At 37.8% G+C, this 21748-nt stretch overlaps 1 protein-coding gene across 1 annotated transcript in view; it reads left to right on the forward strand.

Annotated features, from left to right (window-relative positions):
* The window catches only part of NUBPL (NUBP iron-sulfur cluster assembly factor, mitochondrial), a 235261-nt gene that overhangs the window by 5568 nt on the left and 207945 nt on the right, over positions 1-21748 (forward strand). The window lies entirely within an intron of this gene.

Here is a 21748-nt window from a genome sequence, read left to right on the forward strand (position 1 = left end):
AAGCAGTATCAAGGTTTGAGTCTTTTTCAGCTTAGGGAAACTTCTTCCTTGATCACTTCATTTTTTTATTATTTTTTAAAATGTTTGTTTATCTTAGAGAGAGAGACAGAATGCGAGCAGGGGGAAGGGCAGAGAGAGAGGGAGACACAGAATCCGAAGCAGACTCCAGGTTCTGAGCTGTCCTCACAGAGCCCAACATTGGGCTCAAACTCATGAGCTGTGAGATCATGACCTGAGCTGAACACTTAACCAACTGAGCCACCCAGGTGCCTCTTCCTTGTTTACTTTAAGTGGTGTGTTTGTTCTCTCTCCAGGTACCTATTGGATAGGTATTAACTCTTTATGCTTGTTAATTTGTCTTTCGTATTCTCCATTTCTTTGTCTTTTGTTTGCTATATGTTTTGGAAGATATCTTAGACTATTTTCCACACTGCTTTGTTGGGTTTTAGTTGTTATTTAGCCCTTCTGAGTTTTATTTTTAAATTCAGAAATTGTATTTTTTCCAGTTTTCCAAAACTCTTTCATATTTTACACATACCAGAAAAACAATGGCTGTATCATTCATTTGAATCTCTCTGAGGATGCTAATTAGAACTAATAAAAAAGCGTTCCTTTTAGTGATCTGTATTTACTTAGCTTGGTGGTTCTTATAATGTGGTGCTCAGACCAGTAGAATCAGCACCACCTGAGAAATTGTTAGACATACAAAATCTTGAGCCGAACCGAAATCTGAATTAGAAACCATGAGGGTGGAGTCCCACAATCTGTGTGTGTGTGTGTGTGTGTGTGTGTGTGTATTTCCATACATTGTATTTTTAAATTTAATTTTTTTATTGAAGTATATTTGACACAGTGTTATATTGGCTGGAATCTGTTTTAACCAGCCGTCTATATGATTTTGAGGCATGCTCATCTTTGAGAATCCTGGATCTAGAGTTTGTGAAAACTCTTACCTCCTAATGTCACCCTCTTTGTTTTCTTTTTTCTTTTTAAAATGTTTTATTTATGGGGCGCCTGGGTGGCGCAGTCGGTTGAGCGTCCGACTTCAGCCAGGTCACAATCTCGCAGTCCATGAGTTCGAGCCCCGCATCAGGCTCTGGGCTGATGGCTCGGAGCCTGGAGCCTGTTTCCGATTCTGTGTCTCCCTCTCTCTCTGCCCCTCCCCCGTTCATGCTCTGTCTCTCTCTGTCCCAAAAATAAATAAAAACGTTGAAAAAAAATTTTTTAAAAAAATAAAATGTTTTATTTATTTTTGAGAGAGCACAGGGTGGGGGAGGGGCAGAGAGAAAAGGGGACAGAGGATTTGAAGCAGGCTCTGCGCTGACAGCAGTAAGCCTGATATGGGACTTGAACTCAGCAACCATGAGATCATGACCTTAGCTGAAGTCAGGTGCTCAACCAACTGAGCCACCAAGGTGATCTCTATTTACTTAGCTTGGTGGTTCTTTTTGTTTTCTAGTGTGGTTATATTTTTTTATTTAGTTTTAAACTATTTTTTCTCTTGTTGTATCAGTGGGAATTTGAAGAGTTTAGGTAACCATATTGAAGTAAGAACCAGTAATAAATTTTTAAAAATAATTTTTATTAGGGCACTGAGTTACCCTGAAGAAGAGCCCTTATCTTGCTTAAAGAAGGGAGGAAACAGGGAAGATTCAGTGGTTGGGAAGGTAGATAAATTTGTAGGTGTGGGGATCTTTTAATTTGGTTATCATTTTAGCCAAAGCTTTGAGTCTTAAGTCAGTGTGACGCAATAATGGAATAAGAGAGAAAATGATGAAAAGAATAGTTAAAGAAGGGTTGGTTCCTTCATGTTAAATATTGCCAGTCTTGATGAGATGGTAGCTCAGAAAGTTTTTTTTTTTTTTTCCTTCTGTTTTTTTGTGATTTTTCTTTTCTTCTTTCAGGGAGCAAGGATGAGGGCAGATCCATCTTTAATGCTTTATATGTATGATAGGGAAATGGCAACAAGAAAGGAAAAGCAATAATACTTTACCTGGCTCATTTCTTCAGAAGTCTTTAGTATCCTCAAGTGTTTTTAAACATGTTTGTAAAATCTTCCTTTCGTTGTCTATGATCCTGATGAAGGTGTTTTTTTGGTTTTCATTTCTTGATTTTTTTTTTTTTTTTTAGCAAAGTTACTATTTTTGATTAGAGTCTAGCATGTTTGTGACCTGCCAGAGTGACCTGCCAGAGGGCAGCCTGCATATAGGAAAGAAAAGCTGTATCTGTTCTATATGATGTAAATGCATCTGGCATAGTTTTTATTTTATTTTATTTTCTTATTTTTTTATATGAAATTTATTGTCAAATTGGTTTCCATACAACACCCAGTGCTCATCCCAACAGGTGCCCTCCTCAATACCCCTCACCCATTCTCCCCTCCCTCCCACCCCGCATCAACCCTCAGTTTGTTCTCAGTTTTTAAGAGTCTTTATGTTTTGGCTCCCTCCCTCTCTAACCTTTTTTTTTTTTTCTTCCCCTCCCCCATGGGTTTCTGTTAAGTTTCTTAGGAATACTACGTGGCAATGGCATAGTTTTGTACTCTGTATTTCCTAACTTAAGATTTTTTTTTATTTTACTTTATTTTATGTATTTAAAGTTTATTTATTTTGAGAGAGAGAGAGAAAGAGAGCACACATTTGGGCTGTGTGCTCACGTACCAGCATGAGAGGGAAAGAGAGGGAGAGAGAATCCCAAGCATGCTCTGCACTGTCAGTGCAGAGCCCAACGTGGGACTCAAACTCTTGAACGATGATATCATGGCCTGAACCGAAGTCAAAAGTTGGATGCTTAACTGACTGAGCCACCTAGGCACCCTCCAACGTAATATTTTATTAATATTAAAATACTACAAAATATTGTTTGGAGGACATGTTTGGTCCTTAGGGGAAACCTAAGGTTCCTCTCAGCTCTTCTATTTGCCTGGGTTGATATAGATGGTCAGGGTATATCACTTTATGGGGTTAAAAACTCCATTAAGGATGGTGTTTTTAGAGCCTCTCTAATGATTCATTTTCATGGAGTGTTAATTTGGTGGAGCTTGTCCACAGAGTTGTATTGTATTGTAGTGTTTTTAAAAGGGTCTCTGATTTGCTTTTCCGTAGGCCAACTTTGTTCAAGACCTTGGTTGGTCTTTCTTTCTTTCTTTCTTTCTTTCTTTCTTTCTTTCTTTCTTCCTAATGTTTATTTATTTTGAGAGGGGGTGGGGGAGGGTATGAGCGGGGGAGGGGCAGAGAGAGAGGGAGACAGAATCCTAAGCAGGCTGTGCTGTCAGCACAGAGCCCTGTGCAGGGCTCAAACTCTTGAACCATGAGATCATGGCCTGAGCCAAAATCAAGAGTCATCTTAACTGACTGAGCTCCCCAGGCACCCCTCTTATTTCCTTTCTTTTCCATGGGTTGGTGCTTACCTTTTTTCAGCATTGGAGTGGGAAGATCCAGGAAAGGGAGACAGGGCCAGGAAGCTATTCATTTTACTTTTCATGTTGACTTTAATCTCTAAACTGGATTTTGTAAACACTGGGGGTGTGTGTAAGATAGTCCATTGGGATGTGGGAGGGAAATTTTTCTTTTCCATTTGTATTAAATTTTATCTTATCTTTTTTTTTAAAAATTTTTTAATGTTTATTTTATTTTTGAGAGAGACAGAGACAGAATGCGAGTGGGTTAGGGTCAGAGAGAGAGGGAGACACAGAATCTGAAGCAGGCTCCAGGCTCTGAGCTGTCAGCACAGAGCCCGACGCCGGGCTTGAACTCACGAGCTGTGAGATCATGACCCGAGCCGAAGTTGGATGCTCAACCGACTGAGCCACCAGGTTCAGTTTTATCTTATCTTTTAAAATTTGTTTTTTTGGTATTTTTTGGAATTTATACTATATTAGTATATATAGTATATACAGTAGCTCTAATGTAATTTATAAACAAATATATTAACATATATTAGGGATGTATGCTCAAACATTTTTTTACTTATTGGAGTTCATGATCAGAAAAGTTCAGATTTCACTAGCTTCGGCAAAAGAAATTTCTGGGTTGGGTTATGGACCCAGTTTAAAAGAAGACTACTTTGTAGGTTGAAGTAAAGGCCTTCCAGGAATAGGGTATGGATTTTCCCTTTTCCTAGTCTTTGGTACTTACCTTTGGGAATGTAGAAGGTAGTATTGCAGGGCAAGTTTGGGATCATGGGTGCCATGTGTCTAAATATTGCCTCCAGTGGTTTTTTGGAGCTGGCTCATGCTAGTTTGAGAGTGCTGATTGTTAAATTTTCAGGAATTTGGGAACTAGTTGATATCCTGTTGTTACCATGCAGTAGGCCACAGTGAGAGTATTTAAACCATGGAAATCAACAAATATTGAAAATCAGACACTGTATCCCACCCCACCCTGAACCAATTGTTAAACATTTACTGGCACACCACTGATCATACATATTGACTATCATATTTTTTTATTTTTCCTCTTTCTATCTTAACCATATTATGGATATCATTTTTCTACAATATAACTTAATAAACAGTGAGAAGAGCACTCTTGGGAGAAGGAAACATAAAGACTACCAGAAGCCATTGATAAGCTCTGTGAGATTCCTAAGTCAATTCAATTCATTTTAGTCCAAGTAACATTTGAGTACCTGTAATACTCATTGCCAGACACCCTGGGATTATAAAGAAAAATAAATGGGTTGGAGGAGTTCACAACCAGCCAAGGCTACATTCATGGAACAGTGTTGTGTGTGTGTGTGTGTGTGTGTGTGTGTGTGTGTGTGTATGTACTTATATAATTTGTACATATTTCTATGTATCTGTGTGTGTGTATTTTGGTGGTATATAGATGAATTAGGTTCAATAATAGTTTCTTCTGTGAGTGAGAGAGTGTTAATTAAGATAACAGTTAAGGTTTTATTGTGCGTCATAACAGTAGACGCATTGTGTATCTTAAAGGTTTTATAATCTAGTGGAGACAAAAGGAAGATGAATGTCTTAAAATCATGAGCTGTATTCAAGGTCAAATATAGTAGTGTATCCATCCAGGATGAGTAGCTTTTATTTCAGAGAAAAGCAACTTTTTCTTTTTCATAGAGCATTTTCATGAACATAATTGTATTTGGTTCTCACAGAAATGTGTAATGCAGTGCCATAGTATTTATCAGTTTTACAGTCTTTATTGATTCTGTCTGATCCTTGCCACATTTCATCAGCCAGCAAATATCTTTATTTCTCTCTCTGCAGTATTTTTTTAAGATGTATTTTTCTGTTGCCACCATTTCTACTCTAAGGCTCACATTACTATTTGGCTCATTTATTCATTTATACTTGAAACAGTTATTGAGTGCCTACTACATCCCAAGAACTTTGTTTGGAGGATACAGAAGTGAATGAGACACACAGTCCATGCCTTTGAGGAACTCATACACTAGCAGACCACTGCAGTGATCAAATACATTACCTACTCATGTTCAAATCCATTCAGACATAATGCCTGATTACTCTTACTAAAGCACTATTGGAATTACATCACTCCCCTGCTCAGCGTCACTGTTGAATGCCTTTATTGGTATTCAAGATCCTCAGTGATATGGCTTTCATCTTTCTTTGTGGGTTTGTCTTCAGCTCTCCTAAATGGTCCTTGTGTTGTAGCTCTACCCAATCTGGGTTGCTTGAAGTTGCCAATTTGGGCTTGGATATACTATGTTCTTGCTCGCTTACAGCCTTTCTTGTACCTTACTGCTGGAGTGTCCTCTTTACTTTTTTTCAGCTTTACGTGCCCTATCTTCCAGGCTGCCATTTATGGCTATGCTGGTTATATCCTGCATAAGGGTGCTTGTCAGGGAGGTTGTGTGATGACAGAAATCCAAACTACCCTTTTCTTGTGTAACTGGAGGCTGCAGTATTTTTTGTTTTGTTTATTTATTGTTTTTTAAGTAAGCTCTAGGCCCAATCTGGGGCTTGAATGCACGACCCCCAGTATCAAGAGTCATATAATGTACCTACTTAGCCAGCCAGGCACCCCTGCAAGCTGCATTCTAATTCACACAGAGGCACTGTATGAGCCAGCTTTGCCCTCAGGGGCAGCTTAATGAAGTGCTCCCTGAATTCCTCTCTTTTTCCGTATTGGGAAATCCAATAGCACTATTTTTTATTATTGTTGTTGTTGTTGTTGCTGTTGTTGTTGTTGTTGTTGTCAGGGGCAGCTTAATGAAGTGCTCCCTGAATTCCTCTCTTTTTCCGTATTGGGAAATCCAGTAGCACTCTTTATTATTATTGTTGTTGTAATGAAGTGCTCCCTGAATTCCTCTCTTTTTCTGTATTGGGAAATCCAGTAGCACTATTTATTATTATTATTGTTGTTGTTGTTGTTGTTATTATTATGCCCATGCAACCATTCTGATAATTTTTATAATAACAAATGATATTACTAGCATTTATTGAGTGCTTATTATATGTCAAGCACTATTCCTCCTGACATGGTTCTTAACTCACTTATGTTTCATAGCAACCATATGGGAATAGGTACTATTATCATCCCTGTTACAGATAAGGAAGCAGAAGTACCTGGAGGCTATGTTGCCTAGGGTCACTCAGGAAGTAAATAGCAGAGCCAAGATTTGAATGCCAACCTAGATCCTGTGCTCTTAACTTCCTTGCTCAATTCCTATCTTAGCTAGATTCTTATGAATGAAGACTGTGTTGTCTTTATCCTTGGCTACCCCTTAGCAGCTAGCACAGTGCTTTATGACTTAGGAAATACACAATCAATGTTTGCCACATGGATGAATTGAGTACATAGAATGGTTTTACAGTATATTAAGTGCAAAGTTTTGTTTAGTTTTCTTTGTTTTTTTGAGAAGTGGTGTGGGATGAGAGGACTTTTTGTGGCTTAGTAGGCTATACACTGTTCTGTTCCTGCTTCTTAAAAGCTTGTGCATTCCATGATTCTGCTTAACCCTCTTCTCATTTTGTACTCTTTATCTGCTAATCTCATTTCTCCCTCTGCTGCATTACTACCCATGTGTCTTTGATTCCAAATGTATCACCAGCCCAGATTTCTTTGCTGGGTACCAGACCTGCCTTTCTAGTTGTCTCTGAAGACGTCCACTTGAATGTTTGACAGACATTCAAGCTCAGCATGTATAAAACCAAACTCTTTTCCTATAACCATCTTTGTCCTGTGGGGTCATTAGTCACCCGTTCCTGCTTCTTCTACCCATTAAAGTTCTCTAGACTATGTCCTCTCATTTTAGTCCTTAATTCACTGCCTTATTCAGACTCTTACTATGTATCTTCTGTGAGGTGATCCCTGCTCTTTATTTTCTCTGCTATGATGTTTTGAGGAAAGAATTAATACTTTCCATATTATTTTAAAAGAGTTTGTCTATTTGTTTATCTCCTATGCTAGTCTGTGAACCTTTTAGGGGCAATGATTTTTTTTTAAATCCTCAGTGCCTAGTTCAGTGATGGTGTATGGTAGGTTCTTGGTAAATGCTGGTAATAACAGTGGAACATTAAGTGAAGAATGATTGTGAATTTACATACACACATACATGTATATTTCATTTCTGTGGCAAATTCTAAGCGTTGGATAAGTTGTTTATAATTTGGCCATTAAAGGCTAAATGATGTCTTTTTTTCTTCTACTTAATTTTATGTATTTATTTATTTAAAACGTTTACATCCAAATTAGTTAGAATATAGTGCAACAATGATTTCAGGAGTAGATTCCTTAGTGCCCCTTACCCATTTAGCCCATCCCCCCTCCCACAACCCCTCCAGTAACCCTCTGTTCTCCATATTTAAGAGTCTCTTATGGGGCGCCTGGGTGGCTCAGTTGGTTAAGCGTGCGACTTCGGCTCAGGTCACGATCTCGCCGTCCGTGGGTTCGAGCCCTGTGTCGGGCTCTGTGCTGACAGCTCAGAGCCTGGAGCCTGTTTCAGATTCTGTGTCTCCCTCTTTCTGTGACCCTCCCCTGTCATGCTCTCTCTCTGTGTCAAAAATAAATAAATGTTAAAAAAAAAAAATTAAAAAAAAAAGTCTCTTATGTTTTGTCCCCCTCCCTGTTTTTATATTATTTTTGTTTCCCTTCCCTTGTGTTCATCTGTTCTCTGTCTTAAAAGTCCTCATATGAGTGAAGTCACGTGATATTTGTCTTTCTCTGACTAATTTCACTTAGCATAATACCTTCTAGTTCCATCCATGTAGTTGCAAATGGCAAGATTTCATTCTTTTTGATTGCCGAGTAATACTCCATTGTGTGTGTGTGTGTGTGTGTGTGTGTGTGTGTGTGTGTGTGTATCCCATCTTCTTTATCCATTCATCCATCGATGGACATTTGGGATCTTTCCATACTTTGGCTATTGTTGATAGTACTCCTATGAACATGGGGGTGCGTGTGTCCCTTCGAAACAGCACACCTGTGTCCTTTGGATAAATACCTAGTAGTGCAATTGCTGGGTCGTAGGGTAGTTCTATTTTTAGTTTTTTGAAGAACCTCCATACTGTTTTCCAGAGTGGCTGCACCAGCTTGCATTCCCATAAATGATGCCTTTTTTTCCCTGAGCACATGAAATAATTAAAACTTAAATGGGTTAATATATGTGGAGAGCTTAGCACACTGGCTGATACATAGTAAGTTCTAAGTCACTTTTTAGTATGGATAGCTAAATAAAAGTCTGTAAGTAATATTTCAAAATAAAAGTTAATACACATTTTATTTATTTGACTATTTTTGTAAACTTTTTGCTTAATTTCCATTGCTAGAATGAATCATTAGAATTTTAATTGGACTTACACATGGAAAATGAAGCAGTATTATCTTCAAAGAGTTGTGGTTTTTTTTTCATATCTCAAAATATTTTTTTCCCATGATCGCATAATGTCTTTACACTTATTCTTTCGTTTAAATTTTTTTTTACATTTATTTATTTTTGAGAGACAGAGTGAGACAAAGTGAGAGTGGGGTAGGGGCAGAGAGAGAGGGAGGCACAGGATTGGAAGCAGGCTCCAGGCTCTAAGCTGTCAGCACAGAGCCTGATGCGGGGCTTGAACCCACAGACTTTGAGATCATGACCTGAGCTGAAGTCGGATGCTGAACCGACTGAGCCACACAGGCACCCCTACACTTATTCTTTCCAGACATCCTTCTCCTTTTCACAAATTATCATGAGTGTTTCTTTAAATGGAATTAAGATTTTCTTAAGCTTTTGAAGTTCTGTGCTCATGTTAGGAAAAATTAGGAAGTTTTTGTTCACGATTGAAGTTTTGGATTTTAGAATTTTCAGTGATCTTGGAACATATTATGTACCACCACTTAAGGCACTGATTTTCTTCATTAGTAGTTATATGTATAGTATTACTAGTCTAGCTTGTTGATGTCAGACAAAACAGGGCTTGATTCTGGCTTTGCCTCTTGGAAACTGTGGGACTTTTGCCTGTACCTACCTCTTTTTTTTTTTTTTTTTTTAATGTTCATTTATTTTAAGAGAGAGAGAGAGAAGCAGTGCAAGCATGGGAGGGGCAGGGAGAGAGGGAGAGAGAGAATCCCAAGCAGGTTCTGCACTGTCAGCACAGAGCCCAACGTGGGGCTTGATGTCATGAGCTGTGAGATCATGTCCTGAGTTGAAATGAAGAGTTGGACACTTAACTGACTGAGCCACCCCGGTGCCCACCTATACCTACCTCTTAGGGTTGTAAGTATTAAAGGAGATGATGTTTATAAAGCACTAAGCACAGAGCCTGGCACACAATAAATGCTGATGTGAGCTATTCTTATTAGCTGTTATAACATTCCACATGTGAGCCCAAACATGTTATTATAATCTGGAATATTAGTTATGATGTGAATTTGGATTAAATATGGTTGAGACTGTGTTTCTCATAATTACATATGTGGAATCCTGATGTATACTACTTAGTGCAAGTTCATAAGGTTGTGGCTCATCTTTTTTTTTTTTTTTTAATTTTTTTAAATGTTTACTTATTTTTGAGAGAGACAGAGACAGTATGCAAGTGGGTTGTGGCACAGAGAGAGGGAGGCACAGAATCTGAAGCAGGCTCCAGGCTCCGAGCTGTCAGTACAGAGCCTGATGCAGGGCTTGAACTCACGAGCTATGAGATCATGACCTGAGCCAAAGTCAGATGCTCAACTGACTGACACCCAGGCGCCCCATGGCTCATCTTTTTTTTAATGCTAGTGTTGCACTATATTAAGTTGACTTGTTATTAATGTCTTTTTTTTTTAAATGGTAATTTTGTTGTATATGCAATAGATAAGTTTTTTATAAAAATATTTTGTCTCAATATTATGGTTAGCTATTTTGGAGGAAGGGTACACTATTAGCGTTTAAAGTATGATTATTTTAAAGGTAGAGGGAAACTGGGGCAAGAGATCCAGAAGGAACAATTGCAAAATGATTATTTTTTGCTTGTTTTTGTTCTTCAATTCAATGGTAATTCTTGTGGATAGATGTGTTTTATAAGTGCATTTAAATTCATGAATTTTGACATTTACCAAAAAGAAAGAGACTCAGAAAATATATTTGCAATTAGAGCAAAAAGCTTTACTAAAAGTAAGAATTTCTTTCAGGATGGGAAATGGAAATATTCATAATAATTGATGACTTTTCTTGCAAATATTTGATAATTATAGCTACACATATTCATATGTACATGAATGGGGGATTATAACTTTATAATCATTGAAAAGAATGAATAGATTTCTGATGAATTTTTCTTATTCCTTCATATCTAGGTTTGTTTATTCATTTATCAACCATTTATTGAAGGCCTGTCGTTTCCTAGGGGCTGTGCTTAGCATGGGGATGCAGAATTGAAAAAGCCCTGCCTCTGTCCTCATCTTAGTTAATTTGCTGCCCGAGTGACTGGGAGAGTGTCATTTCCATTCCGAGCAGGGATCACTGTATGACTTGCTGATTCTTGTCTCCAGTCTTCTTCCTTTCTCACTTACCACAGATGGCTTTTCCCACTCTCAAGCCTTCTATCCCATTTTATTTACTTTACTCCTAGCATGTGGTCTTGCCTCCTAATCCACATGAATAATGGACTTTCCATTGGTAACGTACTTACTATTTTCTTCCTCTGTCGAGTGTATCTTTATACAGTCATATGATCTCTTGTCTCTTCCTGCCTCAGAAAAAGAGATATCAGACCTCATACCTCTATCTGGACTCTTTGTCCTTCATTTCCTGCCTTTTCTAGCAGTTTGATTCATAAATTCCTTTTGGTTATCTTTAGTTTCTGTTTGCTAATTCCTTCCTGTTGGTCTATAGATCTACTCATGTTACTCATACACACTGAAAAATATAAATGTGTATATTTGTTGGGTGAGTGAATAAAACAGCATATCTTCTTTACCTGTTTCCCCCAAGCTTCTGCCCTCTGTTACATTCCCATTACAGCCATACTCATACTGGAGAGCGTAGTCTACACTGGCTGTGTCAGTTTACCCAATTCTCATTTATTTCTCAACTTCTATAATTTGACTTCTTATTATTATACTATTGAATTTCCTCTCCTAGTCACCAGCTATCTTCCATGAATATTTGTTCCCTTTCTCTCAATTCTACTTGATTTTCTACTCCATTGGGTTCTACTGACCACAGGTGCTGACACCTTAGAGAATATTTGTTTGGCTTTTACAGCATCATTCTGTCTTGATTCTTCTTTCTCTGACCTTTTCAGTTTCCTCTCTGACTTTTCATGTCATTCCATTTCTATACCTTCTTATTTTCTCTCTCATGCATACATGTCCTCCCTTTGTTTTCATATACTGCTTCGTCAGTGTCTCTTTTTTAAAATCCTTATTTTCATTAGTTTACTCGACATCTCCATTGGTGTTCTACAGATATGTCAGATTTAAATAATTGATACGGAACTGCCATGATTATCTTTCTCTACAAACTTCTGTTCCTGTGTTCCTTAATAATTTACGTTTATGTTACCATCACCCATTTCAGTTATCTATTGATGTGTAACAAACTACCCTAAAGTTTGTGACATAAAGCGATAGCCATTATGTTCACAGATTCTGTGAGACAGGAGTTCAGACAGAATATAGCAGGGATGGCTTGTCTCTGTTCTACTGAAACTTCACCAGGGAAGACCTGGCTAGGGACTGGAATTATCTGGAGGCTCTTCACTCATATGCTTAGTACTTGGATGATGATTATTTGAGGGCTGATCTCAGTTGAGATCATTGATCTCAAAAGCATTTCCATGGCTTTTCCAAATGTTATGTGAACTTCTTTACTGCATGGTAACCTTAGTGTAGTAGGTTGACTTCTTACATAGGGGCTCAGGGCTCTAAGAGTTAGTGACCCAGTGAATAGGAAGGAAGCTCTCTGGCCTTCTTTGACTAAAGAGAAAGGCCTCAATCTTCTCTTTGGCTAAGAGAAGAAAGAGGGGAGTCAGCCTAGATTCTGGGTTGAAGTACTCATGTCTCTTCCCAGATTCAAGAGGAGGAGATACAAACTTAACTTCATGATGGGAGGAGTATCAAAAAATATGTGTCCATGTTTTAAAACTACTATACCAGGTCTCCTGGTATCCTACTTCGAAACCTTGATATCATCCTTGTCTTTCATTTCTCTGATCCCACTCTGCTTTTGTATATCAGTCACTAAGTGCTGGCCTTTTCTCCATTATCATTAACCTTGGTAAGAATTCTTTCACCTTTTACTGAAGAGTTTTTTATAAACTCTTATTTGATCTACATAATCTCTCCCACCTTGAATTAAATAATTCCTCATATTGATTGTAGGATAGTTCTTCCTACATATAGGTCTTTGTCCAGATTGCTTAGCTTAGTTCTTAAAGGTTTGTTCTACTTAAATTTCCTCTCTGCCCTTGACTTTGAATTAACTGTGCCTTTGCATTGACTGTCCTCTTTGCCTTCCTTGTCCAGCTGCTTTCACCCTTCAGGTCTCATGTTGACTGTCACTTCCTACGTGAACTCTTACTAGTGGCTTCAATAATGTCACTTCTTCCTCTATTGGTTCATATGTTTATCTCCTGCCATTAGAGTGATCATAACTTCCATGATGTGAGGGACTGCATCTTAAGATCATCTGCCACTATTGCCTGGCCCATCATTACATACTTGGTAAATGCTTGCTAGGTAATTGAAAACAGGTAACACTTTGGTGGACTTCTCCAAAGGTTTGAGTTCCTGGGCTTTATTAAATGCCTATTCAAGTTTTTCAATAAAGGAGTTTACATTCTGTGGTTGAACAATTTTATTTCATTTAAAACATAGACAACAAACCCCAAAATACTTCTATTTTAAATATTATCTTGTGTGCCAGAACATTTAGAGAAATGGGCAAATATTAGATTTAAAACAAGCTTTGATAAGATTGAAGGCCATGAGAACGAAGTTGAAATCAGAACAGTATTGTTTTCAGTTGTGGCATTTTAAAGCTTTAATTTTGGCCTTGAAATATTTCATGTTACAGATTTCGTTCCAGCCTATTTCCTTTTAGCCAGGAACATGTGATAGCTCGCTTTTGGCAGTTGCACTGTGTGAAAGGGCTAGGGTCAGCACTGCTGGGCAGAAATGGGTCACAGAGTGTTCAGATGAAAGGGGAAGACTTTTAAAGAGTCTTTATTTATTGTTGGTGTAATAAGGCAAAATAATTATAAACTTGAACCTCTCACCATTTTCTTGCTTCCTCCTTTGCGTCTCAAATGCTTTGCCAAATTAACCACATCAACCAATTTTGCAGAAAATGGATTACTGTTTTAAATTGTTCTTTAGCTATTAAGCTTCTTCAGAAGCCCTTTCTCCTCTCTTGTCTTCCAAAAGAACATAAGTCTCCTTTGTACTTTCGTAAAAATCTTAAATGGTCACTTAAAGAAATTAGGCAGTGTGTTCTACTTCAGTGACTGATAAAGTGCAACTGCCTTTTTTTCCTGAGTTGGAAGAACTCTAGCTTGCTGTTGCTTTAAAAGATGATTTTATTACTGTCAGGACAGATAACAAGCTAGGGTTTTCTAAGAGCAATAAATGACAAGTGGGTTTATGCCTGTGGCTCTTAATGTAACATTCTTATATTAAGGTAGGAAAAGTATTCAGGTAGTCTTTAAAGGCATTCTGGATCCCCTGCATGGAGATATGGTTGCTCTTTCTTTAGATTTTTCCTGAATAGAATAAGACACACAAGTTTTCTACAAACTCTGGAATAGGCTTTGCTCTGAGATCTGTGCTGGAATGTTATCTGGAGTGTGATGGTTCTCTTTGCCAGTCACCATGGAAACTGATCAAGGCTCTATCTTGATAGATAGTGCTAGCTATCCTTTGGGCTATTTGAGCTGCCTTAAATAAAAGATGACCTAACATTATCTAATCCTATTCTTATGTATTTTCTTTAAAAATGATTAAAAACACAGCTTACTTAAGGGAGAAGAGGATATCTGTATCATATTTCTGTTAGGCTATTTAAAACATTCTATGCAGTTGAAGAGTATTCTGGCCAAGAAACATGACTGAAAATTTTCATTTTGGATGGGCATAATTCCTTTGGTTTGTGATTTTGTCTGTTGGCCTTTGTGCGTATATGTATGCAACAGAATAACAAATGCTAAATTTCCATTACCTCCTTAGTGATGGAGAGGAACTGGTCATAGAAATAAAGGCATGGTGTATTATTTTATCATACCATTACCAAATGAAATGTGATTTAAGTGATGACTTCAAAGACATAAAAATTAAAGGCATCTGTGAAAAATTAAGGTAACTAAGTGTTCAGATATTATAGACATCCAGTAACACATCTTCTGAAATGACCAGTCTTTATAAAGTTAGGGAAGGCTTTATATTTACAGTAATGTTTAGAAGTTTGAACCTCAGTGGTCTCTCTCCTGTTTCCTTAGTGGGGAACTGGTGAAAAGAAGGGGATGGTCTGAGCAGCAATTATCAGAGGAGTTGCCTGGTACTGATTGAAGAGTCTTTTTTTTAAAAAAACAAAACAAAACAAAAAAAAATATTTTAATTAAAAGCAGGCTGTGCCCTGTCAGCACAGAGCCTGACACTGGGTTCGATCTCACGAACCATGAGATCATGACCTGAGCTGAAATCAAGAGTTGGTCAGTTAACTGACTGAGCCACCCAGGCATCCCTTTAATTAGTTAATTTTAAAAATTGAGGTAAAATTCACATTGACTAAGAGTTTGATAGCATTGTTTCATTTTTTTCTTTTTTATTTATTTATTTATTTATTTTTTTTATTTTTATTTATATATGAAATTTATTGTCAAATTGGTTTCCATACAACACCCAGTGCTCATCCCAAAAGGTGCCCTCCTCAATACCCATCACCCACCCTCTCCTCCCTCCCACCCCCCATCAACCCTCAGTTTGCTCTCAGTTCTCAACAGTCTCTTATGCTTTGGCTCTCTCCCACTCTAACCTCTTTTTTTTTTTTTTCCTTCCCCTCCCCCATGGGTTCCTGTTAAGTTTCTCAGGATCCACATAAGAGTGAAACCATATGGTATCTGTCTTTCTCTGTATGGCTTATTTCACTTAGCATCACATTCTCCAGTTCCATCCACGTTGCTACAAAAGGCCATATTTCATTTTTTCCCATTGCCACGTAGTATTCCATAGTGTATATAAACCACAATTTCTTTATCCATTCATCAGTTGATGGACATTTAGGCTCTTTCCATAATTTGGCTATTGTTGAGAGTGCTGCTATGAACATTGGGGTACAAGTGCCCCTATGCATCAGCACTCCTGTGTCCCTTGGATAAATTCCCAGCAGTGCTATTGCTGGGTCATAGGGTAGGTCTATTTTTAATTTTCTGAGGAACCTCCACACTGCTTTCCAGAGTGGCTGCACCAATTTGCATTCCCACCAACAGTGCAAGAGGGTTCCCGTTTCTCCACATCCTCTCCAGCATCTATAGTCTCCTGATTTGTTCATTTTGGCCACTCTGACTGGCGTGAGGTGATATCTGAGTGTGGTTTTGATTTAGAAGGCATTGTTTCATTTTTAAGGGTTTGTTCCATGTTCAAGGGCTGACTCTGATTAAAAAGGCAAAATGGGAAATTGGGTGATTGTGGGTTCCTCTTGGTTATTTTAAATAACATGATTTCCTTTAATGTGGAATAACATTTCTTTGTATGAAATGAAAATGAAGGATATAATACTTGGTGCTTCTACAGATAAAGATATTTTCATTCATTAGTTTAAGTATTTACTGAGTATTTACCATTTGCTAGGCACTTTCTTGGGTCCTGGAGAAAGAGTGGTCAAAATGTCTAAGTTTCTGTTTTTAAGGAGTTTATAGTCTAGTGCAAGAGATATAATAAACATATACTCTGAGGTATTAATAATTTATGAAAAATCATAAAACAGTGTGAGGAGATAGTGATGGAAGGTGCTATTTTATTTTTTTATTTTTTTTTGGAGACAGAGAGAGATGTTGAGAAAATGAGCAGGTGTGGAGGGAGAGAGAGGAGAGGGGTAGAGGGAGAGATAGAATCTCCACACTGGGTGTGGACCCTGATATGGAGCTCAATCTCATGACTGTGAGATCCTGACCTGAGCTGAAGTCAAGAGTTGGACGCTTAACCAACTGAGCGACCCAGGTACCCCAGAAGATGCTCTTTCAGATAGGGTCGTAGGAAGTTGCTCTCTGAAGACATTTGAACAGAGGTCTAAATGAATTAAGAAATTGGGCCAAAGGAAAAGCAAAAGCCCTGAGGTTGACTCAACTTGGCCTATTTTAAAGAACAGCAGATGTGACTAGAGTGGACCCCTGGAGAGGTAGGCAGGGGACATGTTAAATAAAGCCTTATGAGCTATGGTGGACGTTTCTGACTTTTTTTTCTGAGCATGATCTGGGGGATTTTTGACCAGGGCACTGACGTGATTTAACTTACTCCTTGATATTAAGGATGTGGCTGCATTATAGACATAGATGCAAGGGAATAAGAATAGAACCAGGGAGGCTTGCCTAGTACCTAATGCAGGAGTTTAAGCTAAAGACGATAGCTTGGACTGTATTTACCTTGGTGGTAGAGGTGTAGTGATAAGTATTTAGCTTCTAAAAATATTTTGGGGGCACCTGGGTGGCTCAGTAGGTTAAGTGTCTGACTTCGATTTAAGTCATGATCTCACCATTTGTGGGTTCCAGTCCCGTGTCGGGCTTTATGCTGACTGCTCATCCTGTTTCGAATTCTCTGTCTCCCAATCTCTCTCTCTCTCTCTCTCTCTCTCTCTCTCTTCCCCTCCCCTGCTTGCACATTCTCTCTTTCTCTCAAAAATAAATAAAAACATTTATAAAAATATTTTGAATATAGAGACAGGAGGACTTGCTGATGAACTGGATGTGGACCGTTAAGGAAATGATTTTTTTTTTTGGTATAGTAAAATAATTTACATAATTTACTGCTTTGACCGTTTTTAAATGTATGGTTCAGTGGCATTAAATGCATTCACGCTATTGTACAGTTGTCACCACTATCCAACCCCAGAACGATTTCATCATCCCAAACTGCAGTTCTGTATCCATTAAAGTCCCAATTTCCCATTCCCAGCCCATGGCAACCACCATTCTACTTTTGTACTCTATGAACTTGGCTGCTCTACATACCTCATCTAAGTGGAATCATACAGTATTTGTCCTTTTGTGTGTGCTTGTTTTACTTAGCATTGTTTTCATGATGCATCCATGTTGTAGCATGTATCACAATTTCATTTCCTTTTAGTTTCTTGATTTTGGTTTAAGCAACTATAAGAGAGTTTAAAAAGTTGACATTTAAGAAATGTTCTAATTGCTATAGCACATTGGTTTTAAGGGGTTGTCTGCTTGTTATTTTATTAGCCATTTCCCTTTCTTTGTCTTAAAATAATGGTAAGCTTTGATTTTTTAGGAGTTCTCTGAGGAATAATAATAAAATTGTGTCATGATGACTTGGGTACTGATGAGAATGGTTATTTTCAAGAACTATATAGCATAAAAATTTTATCATGGTAGCAATAGTTGAAAATTAATAGATGCCAGTGACAATAGGATAGAGGGGCTTGTTTATGAATGGAGCATTTTTGTGAACAAACACCAGCTGTGCACGACTAAGGGTGGCACTCATCCAGGGGAAGGACGTTTTGGGGAAAATTTGTGTACTTGTTTTTTTTTTTTTTTTAAACAGCAAAGAGGCTTTTTAGTTAGACTGCTTGTCTCTTTTCTTTTCCAAAGGATTAGGTTTCAAAAGAAGGATCACACCACTTTGGTGGGGTGAGGCAGGGTGGAGAACATATTTGGAATAAGAAGGATGTTTGCAACATACCGGGGTAGAACTTTCCCTAGGCACCGTGGTTCATAGGCATTTGACCAAGTACTTAAGAGCCAAATCTTAATATTACTTGTTTTCTTCATTTAATGAGAATTGCTCTGCTTAATTAGCTTTCAGTTTTGTTCCAACAGTGGTCACACCACAGAGCTTGTGAATATCAATTCTTCTAAAAGAATTTTCCTCATTATCAATAATACATGTTTTGAGCATCAAATCTTTGCAAAAATAGTCTGGTAGTAGAAATTGTTTTTATAATAGAGAAAAAAGGGATTTGATTTCATGCTACTAAAGGATGTTATAAGTAATCAAAAGAAAAAGGGAAATTTGAGAATCTAGAGTCTATCAAATGTCACTTTTATAGGAGAAAATTGAAGTCAGGAAAGAACAAATTTGCTTGGAAACAAGCCCTATAAATGGAACTTGAGCTAACATCTGCCTTTGACAAAATCCCTTTTAAAGCTGCTACTTCTCCTTGTAGTCTTTGAGTTAGGGCTCTGATATTTTCATATTTGCCATGGAAATGATTGTGATAATATAAATGATGTTTTATTTTTATACGTGATAGGTATGGAAGATGGAAGCCAGCTGTTGTTTAAGTTGTCTTATGAAACATTGCAGGGAACATGACATAGAGTAGTAGATCAGAGGTGGCAGAGAGGGTATTGCTGAGGCTCACGGAGAAGGAGTGGGAGAGAGAACCTATCCTGGTGACTCTTAGTTGGTTCTGGCAAAGTTGGGTAGGTTAGCTAGTTACATCTCATGGCCTGTGGTTATATGACTCAGTTTGTGAAACTGGGAACACAGGGCATTCCTTTACAGTATGTTTATGAACTATCTGCTGTATGTTTGACACTCTGGTAGGAATTTTGGATAGAGTGGTGAATAAAGCAGTCCAAATTGTTTATATACATTTGTGGTAAGTCCCACAAAGGAGAAGTCTTGTTGTCGGGAGCATTTAACAGGATACTGATCCTTACTTGAGGCTTGAGGGAAGACTTCCCAGAGAGAATAATATTAATCATATCTGCCTTCCTGCAGCTACCATTACTCTCTATCACATTATTCTGTTTTACTTTTTTCAAGGTAATTTTTATTCATCTTCTCCTTCCATGTCTCCTCCTCTTCACTTTCCACCCACTTAGAATGAAAGTCCTGGAGAGCAAGGACCTTTGTGCCAGGAAACTCTGAGTGGAAAGAAGCATGAGGTGGTAGTGGTGTGGAGGAACTGAAAGAAGGCCAATGAGGTAGTCACTGTGAATCAGTGTAAGAGGGAGAGTAGTAGCCTTAGCGACCATGTCAAGAATTTTAGATTTATTTTAATGATAATGGGAAACAATTTTAAACAGGGGATAGCCATGATCAGATTTGTCTAAAAGTACTGTCACATGGAGAAATGGAGGGGATGTTAGATTGGGTCCAGGAGACCAGTTTAGGCTATTATGCTAACCTAAGCAGGAGAGCATTGTGATGTCTTAGATTAGGGTGTTGATGGTAGAAATGGAAGAGGAGGTAAAATTGGTAGGTCTTTTTCTGATGTTTATTTATTTTTGAGAGGAGGGGAGGGGCAGAGAGAGAGACACACACAGGATCCAAAGTGGGCTCCGTGCTGACAGCAGAGAACCTATCGCGGGGCTCGAACTCACGAACTGTGAGATTGAGATCATGACCTGAGCTGAAGTCAGATGCTTAGCTAACTGAGCCACCCAGGCATCCCATCAGGTCTTGATGAAGGACTGCATGCGGGAGAGGACAGGAAGGAGTCAGGGATGATGTACACTCCAGGTTTCTTGATCGTACAACTGAATTGATATCAGGTACATTTTCCCATGCATTTGAAAAATACACATACTTTCAGATTTGGTATACAGTAGAATTGCCCCTGATTGTGAAATCTCAGGAAATGTGTTGAACTTTTCTAGTCAACTTTTGTTCAAGATAGAGGGCACAATATTTTTAGTCTATAGTATTTCACCTATTAATAAGTAATCTATATCCTTGCTTGAGGTTTGTTAATTGTTATAATTGGATGGAGTCCTACCACTTTTTAAGTTTTTTTAAAATTTGTAAGTTTTTAATTTTAATTCCAGTGTAGTTAAAATACAGTGTTATATTAATTTTAGGCCTACAATATAGTGATGTGCAAGTCTATACATTACTCAGTGCTCATCAAATCCCCTTTACCTATTTCACCCATTCCCTACTCCTCTCCCCTTTGGTAACCATCAGTGTGTTCTCTTAAATAGTTAAGAGTCTGTTTCTTGATTTGTATCTCTTTTTTTCCCTTTGTTTTGTTTCTTAAATTCCACATATGAGTGAAATCATGCAGTATTTGTCTTTTTCTGACTGACTTTGCTTAGCATTTTACTCTAGCTCCATCCATGTTTTTGCAAATGGTTTCATTTCAAATGGTTTTTGCAGAAGGTTTCATTCTTTTTTATAGCTGAATAATATTCCATTGTGTGTATTTATGTATGTGTGTGTACGTAGACATATATGTATATCTATGCACACATACATATGCCACATTTTCTTTATTGATTTATCTCTTGATGGAAACTTCAGCTGCTTCCATGATTTGGCTATTGTAAATAATGCTGCGATAAACATAGGGCTGCATATAGTCTTTCAAATTAGTGTTTTTGTATTCTTTGAGTAAATACCCAGTAATGTGACTACTGGTTTGTAGTGTAGTTCCGTTTTTAATTTTTTGAGGAACCTCCACACACTTTTCCACAGTGGCCATACCAGTTCACATTCCTGGAACCAACACTGTATGAAAGTTACTTATTCTCCACATCCTACCAACACTTACTGTTTCTTGTGTTTTTGATTTTACCCATTCTGACAGGTGTGACATGGTATCTGATTTTCCTGATGATGAGTGAGGTTGATCATCTTTTCATGTGTCTGTTGGCCATCTGCATGAATTCTTTGGAGTAATGTCTGTGTCTTCTGCCCATTTTTTCATTGGGTTATTTATTTACTTATTTATTTTTTGGTCTTGAGTTTCATAAGTTCTTTATATATTTTGGATACTAACCTTTTATTGGATATGTCATTTATAATTATCTTCTCCCCTTCAGTAGGCTGTCTTTTAGTTTTGTTGATTGTTTCCTTTGCCATTCAGAAGTTTTTTATTTTGATGTAGTTCTAGTAGTTTATTTTTGCTTTCATTTCCCTTGCCATAGGAGACATATCTAGAAAAAAGTTGCTTTGGTGCATGTCAGACAAATTACTGTCTGTGCTTTCTTCTAGGATTTTTATGGTTTCAGGTCTCACATTTAGATCCTTACCCTGTTTTGAGTTTATTTTTGTGTATGGTATAAGAAAGTTGTCCAGTTTCATTCTTTTGCATGTAGCTGACCTGTTTTCCCAGCACCATTTGTTGAAGAGACTGTATTTTTCCCATTGCATATTCTTGCCTCTTTTGTCAAAGATTA

Source organism: Herpailurus yagouaroundi, unplaced genomic scaffold (genome assembly GCF_014898765.1).
Source record: "Herpailurus yagouaroundi ecotype Mexico unplaced genomic scaffold, PumYag 141, whole genome shotgun sequence".
NCBI classification, from domain to species: domain Eukaryota; kingdom Metazoa; phylum Chordata; class Mammalia; order Carnivora; family Felidae; genus Herpailurus; species Herpailurus yagouaroundi.